The sequence below is a fragment of the Schistocerca nitens genome, chromosome 3 (genome assembly GCF_023898315.1).
Source record: "Schistocerca nitens isolate TAMUIC-IGC-003100 chromosome 3, iqSchNite1.1, whole genome shotgun sequence".
Classification (NCBI taxonomy): domain Eukaryota; kingdom Metazoa; phylum Arthropoda; class Insecta; order Orthoptera; family Acrididae; genus Schistocerca; species Schistocerca nitens.
Window position 1 is genome coordinate 491,889,110 of NC_064616.1, and position 17,454 is coordinate 491,906,563.

Consider the following 17,454-nt stretch of genomic DNA (forward strand, 5'->3'; position numbering starts at 1 on the left):
AAAAGAAGAATTCTGCTTCTAGGTAGCAGTCATGTGAAGGGTATAGGCCAGTAGCTTTGGGAGAAATTAGGTGAAGGGTACCAGGTCACAAGTTTTGTGAAACCAAGTAGTTATGCAGGGACTTTGAGAAGGAAGACCAGGTAATTATAGTTGGGGAGCAGGAAACAGCCTGGCTATGAATACAAGATAAAGTATTAGGAGTGACCTGGACAAAATAGGAGCAGAAACTGGGCCCACAAATGTTGGGTTTGTGGAGGTCTTTCAGTGACATTATCGGCCCTGGGTAAACACTGCTGTAAGGCATGTTAACACTGGGCTGAACAGGATGCTCCAGACACTGGGAAAATCTCACATGAGTGTTGTCCCATTTGGTGCTATTGGTAGGTGGGGATACACTACACAAGGCCTGCATCTAAATAGGAAGGGGAAAGATAAGTTAGCTTCTCTATTAGCAGGTACTGTAAAGGCCACTGTCACACAAGGGATGATCGCGGTGGTTAATGGGACCAGGCAAACGGTGTTTTTAGGTTAAAGCCAAAGTCCAGACAGACAGTAATCAAGAAAAATAGAATAAAAGAAGCTTCGTGTACAGTAAATAGGGATAAATCTAAGGGTAGTACCAATTTACTGCATCAAAATATCAGGGGAATAAAAAATAAAATAGATGAGCTGTTAATGTGTTTAGATGATCTCAAAAATAAGAATGAGATTGATATACTTTGTCTGTCTGAACACCATGTAACTGTGGGATGGGAAGTGTCAGTATAAATGGATAAATTCAGCATCTTACACTTGCAGGTCTAGCAGGGATAGAGGAGGAGTTGCCATTTACACAAAGCAAGCGTATAAGTACAAAACAGTATAAGTAAGCAAATTTTGTGTCAATCATCACTTTGAAGTTTGTACATTTGAACTACAGCTAGATAATATTACATTGATATTAGCAACGGTGTACAGGTCCCCATTAGGAAATTTGGAGCTATTCATAAAAAAGTTTCACTCCCTATCATGCTGTCTGTCAGACGAAAAGAAGTTATTAATCTATGATGATTTCAATGTAAACTAAGTAATTTTGATTCGAAAAGTGAACTCGGGAAGGTGTAAAACTTTCCCTATGATAAATGGATTATCAGACTGATGCAAAACTGGATCAACTTACAAAACTTAGCAGGGTGTACACTTCAGAAATAAATAGAAGTGTAAGGCTGGTCAACCCGGTATCTATAGAGCACTTCAGAGAAAGTTTAAGAAATGTTAAATGGAGAGATGTATATAATGAGCCAAATGCCAATGATAAATGCAATATATTTATTGATAAATTCGTATCCCTTTTTGAACGTTGTTGCCCCAAAAAAATTACTAAATGTAGCACCAAACAGTTTTCAAAGAAACCTTGGATCACTATAGCATTTTCAAAAATTGTCGAGAAAGTAATGTACTCAAGAGTTGGTAGCCATCTCGGCAGTAATGGGATACTTAGTAAATCACACTTTGGATTTCAAAAATGCTGTTCCACTCAGACGGCAATATACAATTTCACTGCCCTATAACAGAGTCTTTAAATTGTATAATGTCACCAATAGGAATTTTCTGTGACTTATCCAAAGCATTTGATTGTGTGAACCATGACATTATGTTACAGAAATTACAGTTCTAGGTCATAAATGTAACAGCATATGAGTGGTTTGTCATATCTACAGAACAGGATGCAGAAAGTTTCTATATATGGTTTAAGTGATTGAAGGAAGTTCCACACTTTATCTAACTGGGGTGAAAAAACATTAGGTGTTCCACAGGGTTTGATCATGGGTCCCTCTTCTGTTCTTCATATATGTGAATCACCTCCCTTCTTATCTGAAACGAGAAGCTAAACTGACACTATTCTGAAACGAGAAGCTAAACTGACACTATTTGCAGATGATGCAAGCATCATTATTAATCCAGTAAAAAAAACTCCAATAGAAAATGATACAAATAATGTCTGTGGAAAAGTTATTGATTGGTTTTCTGCGAGTGGGCTTGCTCTGAACTGTGAAAGAACACAGTACATCCAATTTTCTACTGCAAGGAGTACAGTTCCATCAATACATACAACACATCAACAGAAGTCTGAGTAGCCAGGGTAGAGCATACTAAGTTTTTGGGGAGTACATATAGATGAGAATCTTAATTGGAAAATTCATATTTTGGATCTCCTAAAGTGACTAGGTTCAGCAACTTTTGCAATCAGAATAATTGCTAATTTTGAGGGTATAGAAATTAGGAAGGCAACGTACTTAGCATACTTTCACTATCTGATATCATACAGAATAACATTTTGGGGTAACTCAACACTTAGGCAAAAAGTATTCACTGTTCAAAAGAAAGTGGTTAGAATAATGTGTGGGGCTCATAGTCCCACATCTTGTAGGCATCTCTTTAAAAGGTTAGGAAATCTTACAACAGCCTCACAGTACATTTACTCAATAATGAAATTTGTTCGCAACAACATGGACCAGTTTAAAAACAACAGTGCCATTCATGATTATAATACCAGAAGGAAGAAAGTCTTACGCTATCCTCTACTTAACCTATCTTTGGCACAGAAAGGGGTAAAATATGCTGCTGTTAAACTTCTTGATAAATTACCATGTGAAATAAAATGTCTGACAGACAGCAGTAACAGTTTTAAAAATAAATTGAAATCATGTCTCCTTGACACAACTCCTTCTATACCATAGATGAATTTTTGAATAGGAACAAATAAATCTATATGTTTCATATGTGTATTTTGTGCCATTTAAGGGCATGGGCTGGATTTAAATGTTGAGGTGCCAGCCCATCTCAATCTGTCAGCCTCGGCTGGCCTAGCCAACCCATCCAGCCTGTACCTCTGGAGCCACGGCCAAGCTCGGACTGCAGCCACAATTCTTACTACATGAGCTATATCTTGAAGGTTCAAAAAAGTTTCATTTAACATACCCAAGAAGCAGGAACCTTTTGTTTGTTGTAAGCTCTCTGCATCAAATTCAGCCTGAAAAAAAGAAATAATAATAATAATAATAATAATAAAATATTCATTCTGTACTTAAATGAAAGAAAATTGTGCAATGTTAGGTAGTCAATTTTGGCGTGAACGTAACACAAATAATTGCGTACAAGTAAAATATCATTCACATTTTGAGCACGTATCGTACTCCTTTCTCTGAAAGAAGTCGTCCTGCGTGATTGGAATTACGTTCTGCCAAGGCACTGCAATTACATCCACATCTATATCATTCCTTTGCAATTTACACTTAAGTATTTGCCAAGCAGGATGGCCGTGCGGTCTGAGGCGCCTTGTCACGGTTCCCCCCGACGGAGGTTCGAGTCCTCCCTTGGGCATGGGTGTATGTGTTGTCCTTAGTGTAAGTTCAATTAGTGTGTAAGTTCAATTAGTGTGTAAGCCTAGGGACTGATGATCTCAGCAGTTTGGTCCCATAGAACCTTACCACATATTTCCAAATTTAAGTGTGTGATAGAGTGTTAACAGAATCACTTTCAGACTATATCTTGACTGTTCCCCTCTCAAATAGCATGTGGGGAAAATGAACACGTAAATTTTTGTGTGTGACACTTCATTATGATCGTGTCTCTCCCTATGTACGCAGGAGTCAACAAAATATTTTGGCATTCAGAGGGGAAGTTAGTGATTGAAATTTCATGAAAAAAAATTAAGTTGCAATGAAAAAGCCGTTGTCTTAATGATTGCTGCACCAACTTGCTTATCATATATGTGACACTCTCCCTCGTTTCATGATAATACAAAATGAGCTGCTGCTTCTGTGAACTTTTTCAATGCCCTCAGAAGGTCCAACAAATAGATGTCGATGATACTGGTCTGTAACTTGGCAGAAGTGTGTCAAAAGATGCTTCTACCAAACAGGCATAAATAATTTTATAAACAATATTTAATGACTATCTGTTGAGATTTAACATGAACACACGTGCACAAGAATGGTAGCTTATTTACTTGTGAACAAACTATTATTTATATTTATTGTAAAGGATCGGAGTGTAATCTAATGTTAATAATATTTCTTTATTTAAATATAGTCATAACATATTAGTTTAGTGCAGAAAGTGGTCAAGTTGAGTCAAAACTCAGTCTGTAGAACATAAGAACATTGTATTTTTTGTGGAGGTGGCCTTAAGCCAGTGGAGAAGCAGGGAATGGCAGAACACGGCTGGAGTCAAGTGGTGATGACACTTTTTGAGAGATGCACTCAAGAGAGTAATTCTGGATTTAATATCAAGTTTTGGAAAAAGGCAGACCTGCCTGTGATAACATGTGTGATTCGGTCGTTATTTCTGAGTGATGAGTGGCTGCTACAAGACTGTAACCATCACGACATTTGAATGTGCTCCAGTGCAGAACTTTATCTGCTTGCGTTATGGAATTGAGAGTAGACAGTGAGTGTGTTTGTTCTTGTTGTCTCTTGTGTGGTGTAAATTGTGATACTGAACTCTGAATTATTGTGAGCAGGCAAGTGTTTCGTGTATTGTGATAATGAAATTGACTTTGTTTTTGCGAGTCTTGGATGAGTACTTATCTTGGGGATTCTAGTACCGTTCTTGTAACGCTCTCAATGCAACTTTATTTCATTTGATAAGGATATCTTCCTGTGTTGTGTTTGATTATCATAGGACTACTTTCATAAATAAACATTATTCAGCAGAACTCTGATGTCATCTACATCAATTACTGACATTAGGATAGAACCATTTTTATTTTGTCTTCATGTATCTTTTGTTTAGTATTTCAGTTTATTTTGTTAATTCACAATTCTAGCCAATGCAGTCTATTTGACTCCAGAAGAATGTTAGTTGCTGGACATGTAAGCAGACATGTGTAGCCCGACCCTGTGGTGTTATTGAGCTATTCATTTGAAACAGAACTGTGCATTGCCCAGCTACCTGAGGTGCTAACGACAATAAGTAAAGTCGCAGTTTGTTTGCTCATGTGGAATTTTTGTTAGGGAAGCTGTTACTAACAAGGGAACCTCCCCATCGCACCCCCCTCAGATTTAGTTATAAGTTGGCACAGTGGATAGGCCTTGAAACGCTGAACACAGATCAATTGAGAAAACAGGAAGAAGTTGTGTGGAACTATGAAAAAAATAAGCAGAATATACAAACTGAGCAATCCATGCGCAGGATACGGAACATCAAGGATAACGTGAGCTCAGGAGCGCCGCGGTCCCGTGGTTAGCTTGAGCAGCTGCGGAATGAGAGGTCCTTGGTTCAAGTCTTTCCTCGAGTGAAAAGTTTAATTTTTTATTTTCAGACAATTATGAAAGTTCAGGCACTTACACATAATCAACTCCGCTCTCCAAAATTCCAGGACATGTTCAGATTTGCTTGGACATATGCAGGATTTGACGGTCTACACACGGAAAAATTTGAAAACGTTAAAAACATATGTTTTGACAGAGCACAAGGAAAACTGTGTGACTGTGAAGTTGTTGCATTCAATTGTTGCAGTTTATGTGACAAACTCTAATGTTTTCATCACTTTTTTGGGAGTGATTATCACATCTACAAGAAAACCTAAATCGGGCAAGGTAGAAGAATCTTTTTACCCATTTGCCAAGTGTTCAAGTTATGTGGGTCGACAACATATTCCCGTCATGTGACGCACATGCCGTCACCAGTGTCATATAGAATATATCAGACGTGTTTTCCTGTGGAGGAATCGGTTGTCGTATGACCTTGCGATCAAATGCTTTCGGTTCCGATTGGAGAGGCAAGTCCTTTCGTCTACTAATCACACGGTTTTGCGGTGCGGTTGCAAAACACAGACACTAAACTTATTTCAGTGAACAGAGACGTCAATGAACGAACGGACAGATCATAACTTGGCGAAAATAAAAAATTAAACTTTTCACTCGAGGAAAGACATGAACCAAGGACCTCTCGTTCCGCAGCTGCTCAAGCTAACCTCGGGACCACGGCGCTCCTGAGCTCGCATTATCCATGATGATGCATATGTTGAGCATGGACTACTCAGTTTGTATATTTTGCTTATTTTTTTCATAGTTCCACACAACTTCTTCCTGTTTTCTCGATTGATCTGTGCTCTGTGTTTCAAGGCCTATCCACTGTGACAACTTATAACTAAATCTGAGGGGGGTGCGATGGGGAGGCTTCCTTGTAAGCATAATATCCATTAGATAACATCATACTTGGGCTTTTCTCTTATGGGTTGTGAATCTGATCTCATGAGAATTGCACTTGCAATTCTAACACTTCACGGTATTTTTTGATCCAGGTCCGTAATCTACTGCAGATAGGCAGTTTGCATGGGGACTCAGAGTATAAGATTTTACAACAGCTGCATGCGTGAGAACCTATAGCACTCGTTAATGGTGGGGAAGTTGCTTGTGGAAAGTCAGAAAGAAAAAGCTATGAAGAGGTGTACGTAGTTTGTCTGCAGCAGCCAATGTCAGGCATAGAAGTCGGCACAAGTGGCAGTGGCGGTCATCCAGCACCAACTTCAAAGTTCTTTGAGTTCATCAGTGCCAGCAACTGCATTGTCGTCAAGATAGGCATAGTGACTAGTAGCGTTAATATGTGTAAATCAGTAGGATTACTGTCAGTGATGAAGCCTACAACGAATGAGCAACAATACAGTCTAATACTGGTGGACCAGTTAGTTGTAAGTCTGAACTTGGTAGTGCTGAAATGGAACTTACTGGTGGGGCAGATAGTCCAAAATCAGTGTGTGGAAGTAAGCTGTCACACTACATCTTCACAATTGATGCAGATTATGCTAGAAATAAGAAATATGATATAGTGTGGGGTACTGAGGTAGGTTCAGTAAAAACAAAGCTACATTCGGAAGGGACATAAGTTGTGAATGTAGCGACAAATGTAGAAAGTGTAAGAGCTGAAGTGAGGTGGGAAATATTAAATCTGATGCTGAATTGATGATTGATACAAAGTAATAGGTTATAAGGGCAGACATGGGCAAAATTTATGATGAGGTTCATGTGTTTTACACCAGAGTCAATGCAGTAGAAAAAGATTTCAGAGACAAGTAGAAAAGATATAGGATGACCTTGGTGGTGATTTTAAGAGGTAACAGTTTGTCTGGTAGAGTGTAAAAAAAATAAAAAAAATGGTGTGGTGAAAAATAAACAATTGGATTTGGGAATTAATAATGAAGCTTTGCACTGGGGACAGCTGATTGAAGATGTAAGGTTAGAAATAAATTCTTTTGTAGCAAATTGGGCTCTTGCTGTGATAGGTGTTCCATGGGCTAATTCAGGAATGTTTTGAAAATTATGGAAAATACCATCCAGTTGATTTCATTGCTGCATGCAGAGATGGATTTGTACAAGGAATGTCAGAAGAGGCAAAAATTAAGTTTGCAGAAAGTCATATTGAAGGCAGCACACTGTCGTTGGCAAATTTAATTTGTACTCCATTTACTACCTGTAAAGTCTTTGAAAGTTGTTTCCTTAAAAAAATCTAGAGTGAAGTGAAGCAAACGTGGCTTCAGAATGAGTTCCTAAATGGACCCAGTTTCAAATACGGAAATGGGTCGACGAAGGACTTCTTTGTGTACGTGAACTGGCTGAGTTCTTGCGTACAGATTTTCCACTGGGAGTGTTAACAAATCACAATGCTCAAGAGGTGCTTACTGGAATTTTTACAATGGGCTCTTGTACAGTGTGACAAATTCCATTGATGAATTTTTAGATTTTATTGAAAAGCTAGAACAGGCATTGAAATTAAAGCCAAATAATGGGAACAGTAGATATGGAAATGGGTACCAGAATGGGAACAATAATAATCATCAAAATAATTATCATGATGATAAACAAAATAATTATCATTGTAATGATAATAATAATTTTCAAAGGGGAAATGACAATGGGAATTTTAACTACGAAAATCAAAACCGGATCTGAAGAACTGAGGGGCAGGTGCCTCTTTGAATGCAATACCTAAATAAGAATTTTTGAAACTAGAGATCACTGCATCTTGGGTCCAGAGGTGGTGAAATAAACTGGAATTGAAAAGGATGAGTTATTTTAAAAATTTAGCAAAGCCACAAATGTTGGAAATCGTGGTAATGAAAAGTAAGACTAAAATGGTGACTGATTTTAGAGAGGCACAATCATAAAGAGGGCACAAGATGTATTTTAGAATGTGTTGAGTAATTTGATAATGATGACATGGGAGTGAAAAATTTGTTTTGTGAAAGGGAAGAAGATGATGGAATGAATGTAAGTTTGATGGAAAATTCTACGATCAGAGGAGAGGCTGATGTGGATCTGAATTCGGTGGAGGTGGAATCCATGGTGAATTCTGATGAGGTGCTGGTCAGTAGCAACAGTTATAGTTACGTAGGTGAAAGTAATGTAGATGGTTTTGTATTGACAGAAGTAGGTGAAGCAATCTTTGAAGATGGAGTAGCTGCAATCTTATCAGCTGGAGGTTCATTTGATGGCGTATTGACAGAAATATATGAACATAGTTGTTGAAGCAGTGAAGCAGTAGTATCATCAGCTGTTTATGAATTTTACTATGTATCTGTGGAACTGGGTGATGTTTTAGGTGCTGAAGCTGCGAAGGTTGACGCTACGGATTTAGATATCTCAGAGGAAGAAATTTTTGCATTTGTTTCTTTTGATGGAAGTGAACCAATGACTCTTGATGAAAGCACAAATTGTGAGTAGATGTTGAAGGATGAGAGTGAAAATGTGTTAGACAGTATGTAAAAACATAAAGATTTCTGAGAGGAGGAAAATGTTAAGGAGGCAGATGTAGATCCCGATTTGATGGAGTTAGTGTACTGTGAATTCTCTTGTGGTGTGACTGTAGTAGCGAAAATTTGTGTGATGTATTGGAGCAGGTTGATGGTGTTGTTGGTTAGGATTTTTATAATGCACTAATGGCTATAGAGGAACTTGTAAGTAATGACGGTTGTGGGATAACAGAGGATCTTAATGAAGTTAAGTGTGATAAATTTTGTAGGGATTTGGCAGAAATAAGTGAGGTTTTGTTCAAGAGAAGTGAAGTTGTAAGTTGTGTGATCAGTTGTGAGGAGGTTGCAGCTACTGAGATCATTACTTTGGAGGAAGGGAACAGTGTATTTGATGCTAAACATAACGATTAAACAATATGTTTTGAAAGTGATTTAAATCATACAGATGATTTGGAGGTAGATCAGGAGAATCTGTGAATAGATAATGAGATTGAGGGTTGGTCTGAAATTATAATGTGCACCATAAATATGGAGGAAAAAGGAGGAGGCATTGAAAATGACCTTTTGAGAGCTCAGTATTTGGAGAAGGTTGACATTAAAAATGTGGAGCCTGTAAGTGAAATGATGAATATTGATGAAGAAATTAAGTGTGTGTGTGTGTGTGTGTGTGTGTGTGTGTGTGTGTGTGTGTGTGTGTGTGTGTGTGTGTCAAATCTAACAGTAGTGTTCCAGTGGTAGGCAAAAATTTTGTGTGTAAACATATAAGTCCGTTTGTGAATGAGGAAAGAAGCCTTGAATCTGAGCAGTTCGAAAAATGCAGACAAGTGAGATTCAGAAGCTACCTTGCAAAAAAATAATGGGGTGTGTACAAATATAAGTACATATATGTCTATTTTCATGTTTAATATTTAAGTGTTCTTAGGGTTATTTCTGTTTTGTGTAAGGGGTAGTTTGGTGAATTCAAGGTGTAGGTAATAAAGTATGGAGGCACATCTTCATGCAAGGGAGTGAGCTAATATTGGGCACACAAATCTTGGTGTGTGGATGTCAGTAAAACGTAAATAATTTCATCATTTATGTAAGAGAAGAATGTGAATTGTTTGCACCCAAGATTTGGGGAAAACTTCTAGAGGTTATTTAAGTGTGTGTTATCTGTAATATTTTGGATGTGTTTCTCATGTGATATTTGTAGTTTAATTGTAATTATTTGTTCGCGCAAAATCTTGTGCGTAGATGCCATCAGACCTCATCAAAATTTTCAATTGATCGTGAATTTTGAATTGATAGTCGGAGGAGAAAATGTATCTACGTAGAAAGTATAAGCAGAGTTTTTGGGGTTCTTATAATGTAGGTTACTTGGGACAGATCTTGAATAAGTGTATATTTGTAAATTTGGGGATAAGTTCATATATTGTCTAAGAGTATAAATTCTAGGGATGAGTGTTGTTATAGTATGAAGATGAATGAATATTTGATGAATTTATAATGCAGTTAGCTGCTGCTTTAAAAAGAAAGTTAAATGGGAGAATTCTGCCTTGAGTTGTTTTTTTTTTCCAAAGTTTCTAATTAGAGGTGGTAAACAGTTCTGAAAAATGATAAAATGTTAATTGACATAAGGTGTTGAATAAATTTCATTACATGAAAGACATATTTTCTTGTGGGAACATGGACAGTGTCTTTGAATTGTTGAGCTGAACCACATGTATTTCGCCAATGCTGTAAATCAGTTTTTGCAATGTTATCATTTTGATGAATGTATAGATTCCACCGAGGAGGGTGTCCAGTGCCTAATCTATGGGGATTTGGGAAATCATTTGATTAATGGTAACTACACCACAGTGGTAAAAACTCATGTTGAAAATTCAAGTGGAATCAAAAGTTTCTTTAAATTTAAATGTTTTGTGTTTATTTGGGCATTTAATTAATATACTGTAATTTTAGATTTTGTGTTAGGCTTAGAAAGTCTATACTGATAATACATGTTATGACATAGCCTAAGAGGTACTTGCTGTTTCATACAGCCCACAAAGATTGGTTACACTATTGTTCTGACATGTAGTGGGGCATTTTGTTTATTTGTGTTATATACATTATGTCTAACTGTATTTAAGTGTGTCAGATTTGGTGAAACTTAATGTGCCAAGTTATCAAGCTAATGTGCCACATTAAGTGGAGGTGTATAATGTGACACTATGTGGGTGAGTTATTTGGGCACCTAGAATTGGTAAGAGTTGAGGTGAATTTTTGGAGCCGATCTCCAGGGGGTGGCAACAGGTCCCTGACCATGGTGTGGCCAGGCCAGCCGGAGCAAACTTTGCTGGTTGGCCCAACTATGGAGATAGTCAGCGAGTAGCCAGGACTGGATAAATCCCAGAGCTGGGAATTTTGGCGGCAGTTGCTCGCATGGCCTCTATGCCATAGATAGGCCAGAAATGGTGGAGTGTGAGATAGTCTGGAATATGGCTTCTTACAGTTCTTAGAAAGTCTATAATAAATCACAATTACATAATAAAGCAAATGTGAATACATCAGTGATCTCGGAAAAAATGAGGTGCATCCAGTGAAAGAATGATATTGAAAAATCTTAAAAACTTTCAAAATTAATAACTGTCAATGACTAAATATTATCACAATGAACTTTTGATTTAACAACTTTAAATACTTCATGCAATTTCAACAGATGATATCTCAGATGATGTCAATGCACCATAGCTGTTGTCTGTGAGAGCTACGTATCTGTATCCATTTTATTTATTGGTTTATTTATTATGTTTTTAATATTGTTTTCATTGTGCAGATGTCCCTCAGGACATTGTATACTCCACAGTAACACAGCAACTGAATGCAGCGTGGTGGATACCTCATATCTTGTCATACTTGTATAGTTATTTAAGGAATAGGTTACTATTTTTGCCAGTAACTTTATTTAAATATAATTACAGCCGATATGAAAAAACCAACATAATTTAAGTGGTCAATCACATGTGCTAGCTGACACCACCAGTGAAAAGAGTGCCAAAAGGCACTTGTGCCTCGCAGCCATAAATAATTGTTCAAACAATATTTAATGATTATCTGTCATTTAACATGGGCGCACTTACACAAGAATACTAGCTTATTTACTTCAGCCAGTGGAGAAGCTGATAGTGGTGGAACACCGCTGGAGTCAAGTGTTGCCGGACACTTCTTGAGGCACGGACACAAGGGAGTGATTCTGCACTTTGTCAAGCTTTGGAAGCAGATGGACCTGCCTGTGGTACCATGTGTGATTGTCATATAGATGATTGATTCCGGGTGGTGAAGGGCCGTTACAAGACTTTAACTATTGCGACATGTGAATGAGCTCCAGTGCAGAACTTAATCTACTTGCACTATGGAATTGGGAATAGACAGAGTGCTAGTTTGTACTCATTATCTCTCATATGGTGTTGTGTAAATTGTCATATTGAACCGTGAATTATTTTGAGCTGGTGAATGTTTTTTGTATTGTGACAATGAAATGGACTTAGTTTTCACCACTGTTGGATGACTACTTAGCTTAGAGACTCTGCTACCATTCTCGTAATGCTCTCAATACAACTTTATTGCATTTAATACAGATATCCTTCTGTGTTATTGTTGGTCATTGTAAGACCACATTCCATTTATCGGAAATTTACTCTCATGACGAAACATTATTCAGCAGAATCCTCTGACATCTACATCAGTTACTGAATTAGAATAGAACCCTTTCTGTTTTCCCATATTTTGTCTTTTATTTAATATTTCAGTTTATTTTGTTAATTTGCAATTTTAGCAACGCAAAGACTATTTGACTGCAGGGTTACAGCTACAGGTTATTACTAGTAGTTAGCTGCTGTGGACATTAAAGCAGACGTGGGGGGCTCATCCCTACAGCATTATCAAGATGTTTATCTTAATTAATTGAAACTATATGGTTTAAATGAAACTATATGGTTCCAGAGACCTTCTCAAGTCTAAAAGGAAGTGATGAATGAAAATTTGTAAGGCCAGGATTTGAATTCAGATCTCCTGCTAACTAGGCAGATGTGCACTAACCTCAGGCGGATGTGCACTAACCTCTACGCCACCCCGGTATTATTAATTTTAAACAGTCTTGCATAGCCCAATCCCTAAGGTGCAAGCAACATCAGGTGAAGTCACAGATGGTTCACTCGTATTGAATGCTGGTTAGGGAAGTTATTACTCAGTGGAATACCATTAGGTAACATCGTATGATACGGTATTAATCTTGGTACAACCACCATTTGGTCACTAATTCCTATACCTGTCAAGACATTCCCCATTTTCTCAGACTTGTTTGGCGCTGAGAGGTATAGTATGTTGTTTCAGTAATTTACACTTTGTTTAGGGTCCTGAATTAATTAAAAAGAAAATCTTGGGTCCAAGCCTGCAGACGTTTGGAAGCAATGCTGGAAAATATTGAGCAGTAAAGCCACATATTAGTTTCTTTATGGTCTGGCTTGCTTATCATTTGGTATAGTGTCATTTCATCTTCGAAACACATATTTACATTCATAGAAGCCCATTCTCCAAAATTGCTCTTCGTCAATGACAGGCTTTTCTTCTCTGATGTAGGATAATTTTGTACATCTAAAAAGAGCAAAGTAACTATATCTGTAATAAATCACAGTAAAATGACAGTTACAAGAATTGAAATGTCAAAGTTTTAGGTTTTATTGTAATTTGCCACAGAAAGTTAACTGGTAACATATTGTCACATAGAAGAAGGTGTAATTAGATGAATGACGAACACTAACTTCACTTAATGAAGGTTTATTCAGCATTTGCACATACAAGAGTGAGGAGCGAACTGCCTCTGGCCAGAACACATACAGTATATATACAACTACAGAACATTCCAGTACAATGATTCTTGATATTTGTGGATACTTCTAGAAAGTACTCGAACTGAATATAGAAATTAAAATTGTACAGTACAGGTGAGTTTTGAACTCACGACCACCCATACAACAGTTTAGTATCATAACCACTACACGATGGTGTTACTCAGTTTCTTCTGCGACATATCATCAATAAACATCTCTCTTTCTCTTCTGATGTATTTCCGCCAAGTACAGGGTTATTACAAATGATTGAATCGATTTCACAGCTCTACAATAACTTTATTATTTGAGATATTTTCACAATGCTTTGCACACACATACAAAAACTCAAAAAGTTTTTTTAGGCATTCACAAATGTTCAATATGTTGCCCCTTTAGTGATTCGGCAGACATCAAGCCGATAATCAAGTTCCTCCCACACTCGGCGCAGCATGTCCCCATCAATGAGTTCGAAATCATCGTTGATGCGAGCTCGCAGTTCTGGCACGTTTCTTCGTAGAGGAGGTTTAAACACTGAATCTTTCACATAACCCCACAGAAAGAAATCGCATGGGGTTAAGTCGGGAGAGCGTGGAGGCCATGACATGAATTGCTGATCATGATCTCCACCACGACCGATCCATCGGTTTTCCAATCTCCTGTTTAAGAAATGCCGAACATCATGATGGAAGTGCGGTGGAGCACCATCCTGTTGAAAGATGAAGTCGGCGCTGTCGGTCTCCAGTTGTGGCATGAGCCAATTTTCCAGCATGTCCAGATACACGTGTCCTGTAACGTTTTTTTCGCAGAAGAAAAAGGGGCCGTAAACTTTAAACCGTGAGATTGCACAAAACACGTTAACTTTTGGTGAATTGCGAATTTGCTGCACGAAAGCGTGAGGATTCTCTCCCGCCCAGATTCGCACATTGTGTCTATTCACTTCACCTTTAAGAAAAAATGTTGCTTCATCACTGAAAACAAGTTTCGCACTGAACGCATCCTCTTCCATGAGCTGTTGCAACCGCGCCGAAAATTCAAAGCGTTTGACTTTGTCATCGGGTGTCAGGGCTTGTAGCAATTGTAAACAGTAAGGCTTCTGCTTTAGCCTTTTCCGTGAGATTTTCCAAACCGTCGGCTGTGGTACGTTTAGCTCCCTGCTTGCTTTATTCGTCGACTTCCGCGGGCTACGCGTGAAACTTGCCCGCACGCGTTCAACCGTTTCTTCGCTCACTGCAGGCCGACCTGTTGATTTTACCTTACAGAGGCATCCAGAGGCTTTAAACTGCGCATACCACCGCCGAATGGAGTTAGCAGTTGGTGGATCTTTGTTGAACTTTGTCCTGAAGTGTCGTTGCACTGTTATGACTGACTGATGTGAGTGCATTTCAAGCACGACATACGCTTTCTCGGCTCCTGTCGCCATTTTGTCTCACTGCGCTCTAGAGCGCTCTGGTGGCAGAAACCTGAAGTGCGGCTTCAGCCGAACAAAACTTTGAGTTTTTCTATGTATCTGTAGTGTGTCGTGACCATATGTCAATGAATGGAGCTACAGTGAATTTATGAAATCGCTTCAATCATTTGTAATAGCCCTGTATTTTCTTCCCATCCACAAGCTAAAAGTCCACATGTTGACACATTTGACACACAAAAATCCGTACATTAGTTCTCCATTATTTTATTGGAAATTGGACAATGTTCACAGCATTCGTATAGCATCACTCGGTGATTGCAGTAGCTCTCACAGACCAACATAAGCAGTACCAGTAGGCAATGAACGCCAGTTACCTTTGTTCAATGATACTACCTACACAACTGCAATTGTGGTTGTCCTTTTGTTTATCGACCAGATTTTTCATTTGACATGGACAAATACTCTGTAGACATACTGTTTCCTGTGTGGCTCAGAGCATACTATTTCCACAAACTTCTGGGGCCAACCATCGGAGACTCTGCTAACGTGCTGGAATGTGTAGCAGTTTCATCCTCCAGGTCCGAGATGTTCTCCATGTCATTTCTGCCACCCAAAATCTTTGTCACACCATGCAAAATATGTTTATGAAAATTATTAGTTTGAAAAATAAACATTAATTTGGATTACCTTAAAAACTATGTTTACCAGAGAATCACATTTGTGCTAATACTTTGCTTCGAGACAGCAAAATAAAAATACTTGTTGGATTGCCATAACTCTTTTCTCATAAGGAACTTAAAAAAAAAAAAAAAAAAAGTTGGTGAATACAGTTTATTATAAGAAAACCAAAGAAAACACCAAATTTTCAGTTATAAATAACTTGTATTTCTTCTTACTTTTGTCATAGTCGGTGACACTATGAGCCAGCATACACATTGGGATCACCCATCTTGAGCGTAGAGTGGCATTGGCTGAGTAGCTTAGCCTGCCCCATGATATGTGAGCTGTTGACAGCATAGTGGACCAGCCCAATGAAATGGAGCCAGCTGGGCTACGGGAGGATCTGGTGATCCTGGCCAGACTGAGTCCACTTGCGCTACATGAGCCAGTCCGACTGAGCAGGCTAGCACAGACTCACTGTGTGTGATGCATGTCTCTGTTGACCATCTTTATCAGGGTGAAATCAGAAATCCAACAGGCTTTTTCTAAATTGTAGCATCTTCTTGCAGTCTGTATAGACATGCATAAGGCACGTGGCACTATGTAGCACCATCACATTTTATGTACACAATATGACTGGGGCTTTCAAGGATCTTCAAGAATTTCTGTTCGCCAGTTTTTGTGTATCTGACAGACAGTTTTGAGTTAGTTTATCAGCTCTTCTATTGGGCCAAGAGAATGGAGACCCTCAAGACCTCAGTTATGTTACACCCTTTCTCTTCAACATCAATGGGCTAGTGACTTCGTCGAACCAGTTCTTAAGGCTCTGCGCTGTATGTTGATGACCTTTGCTCTTGGGTATGGCTCCCAGTCTGTAACCGTGGCTAAATGCCAGCTCCAAGGAGCCATTTGGAGGACCACTTGAATTCTTTGCCATGACTTCCAGTTTTCTCTAAAGAAAACATGAGTCATTCATTTTAGGTCTCACATCATGGTCCATCCTGACCCAGGATTCTACTTGCGTGACTAGCACTTGGACATTGCTGCACGGTCTTGATTTTTGGGACTTATCTTTGATAAAGAAAAGAGGGAAGGAAGATTGTCACTTAATGTCCCAGCAACAATGAGGTGGTTAGAGGCGGAGTACAAGCTCGGATTGTTTAAAGGATGGGGAAGGAAATCAGTCATGCCCTTCGAAAGGAACTCTCCCAGCATTTGCCTGCAGTGGTTTAGGGAAATCATGATATGCCTAAATCAGGATGCAATTTGAACCATCGTCCTACTGAATATGTGTCTAGTGTGTTAACCACTGTGCCACCTCACTTTGTTTGATAACAAGCTGACATTTATGACCCCATATTTGTCGGGTTAAAAGACTAGTTGCATGCGAAAACTTAATGCTCTCAGTTTCCTTGTCTACACACTGCAGGGTTCAGATCATGATGCTCTACTTATTGTTTATCGAGCCCTGTTCTCATCCTGAGTGAATGGCAGTGGCCAGTTTGTGTCTCCTGGCATGTTCAGCTTCCAGATGAGTCTCATAGTCTCCTCGCTAAATTGGGGATACTATTTGGTGTACTAATTTGCTTTCTTTATTTTTTCTCAAAGTTCAAGACTTTATTGTGAAAAACGAAGAGAACATGTACTACTCAAAGGTGTGAATCCTTTGAGGAGATCCATGAATTGATCCAATTTTGCCCTTGGTCGTATGACCGGACATACTGGTCAGCCAGGCCATGTGCTAATGATTGAAAAAGTGGTAGTCAGAGGAAGCAAAGTCTGGAGAATACGGCGGGTGCGAC

General features: G+C 38.6%; 1 protein-coding gene across 1 annotated transcript in view; it reads left to right on the forward strand.

The window, feature by feature from the left end:
• LOC126248420 (kelch-like protein 5) overlaps positions 1–17,454 on the forward strand; it is a 321,665-nt gene that overhangs the window by 80,254 nt on the left and 223,957 nt on the right. The window lies entirely within an intron of this gene.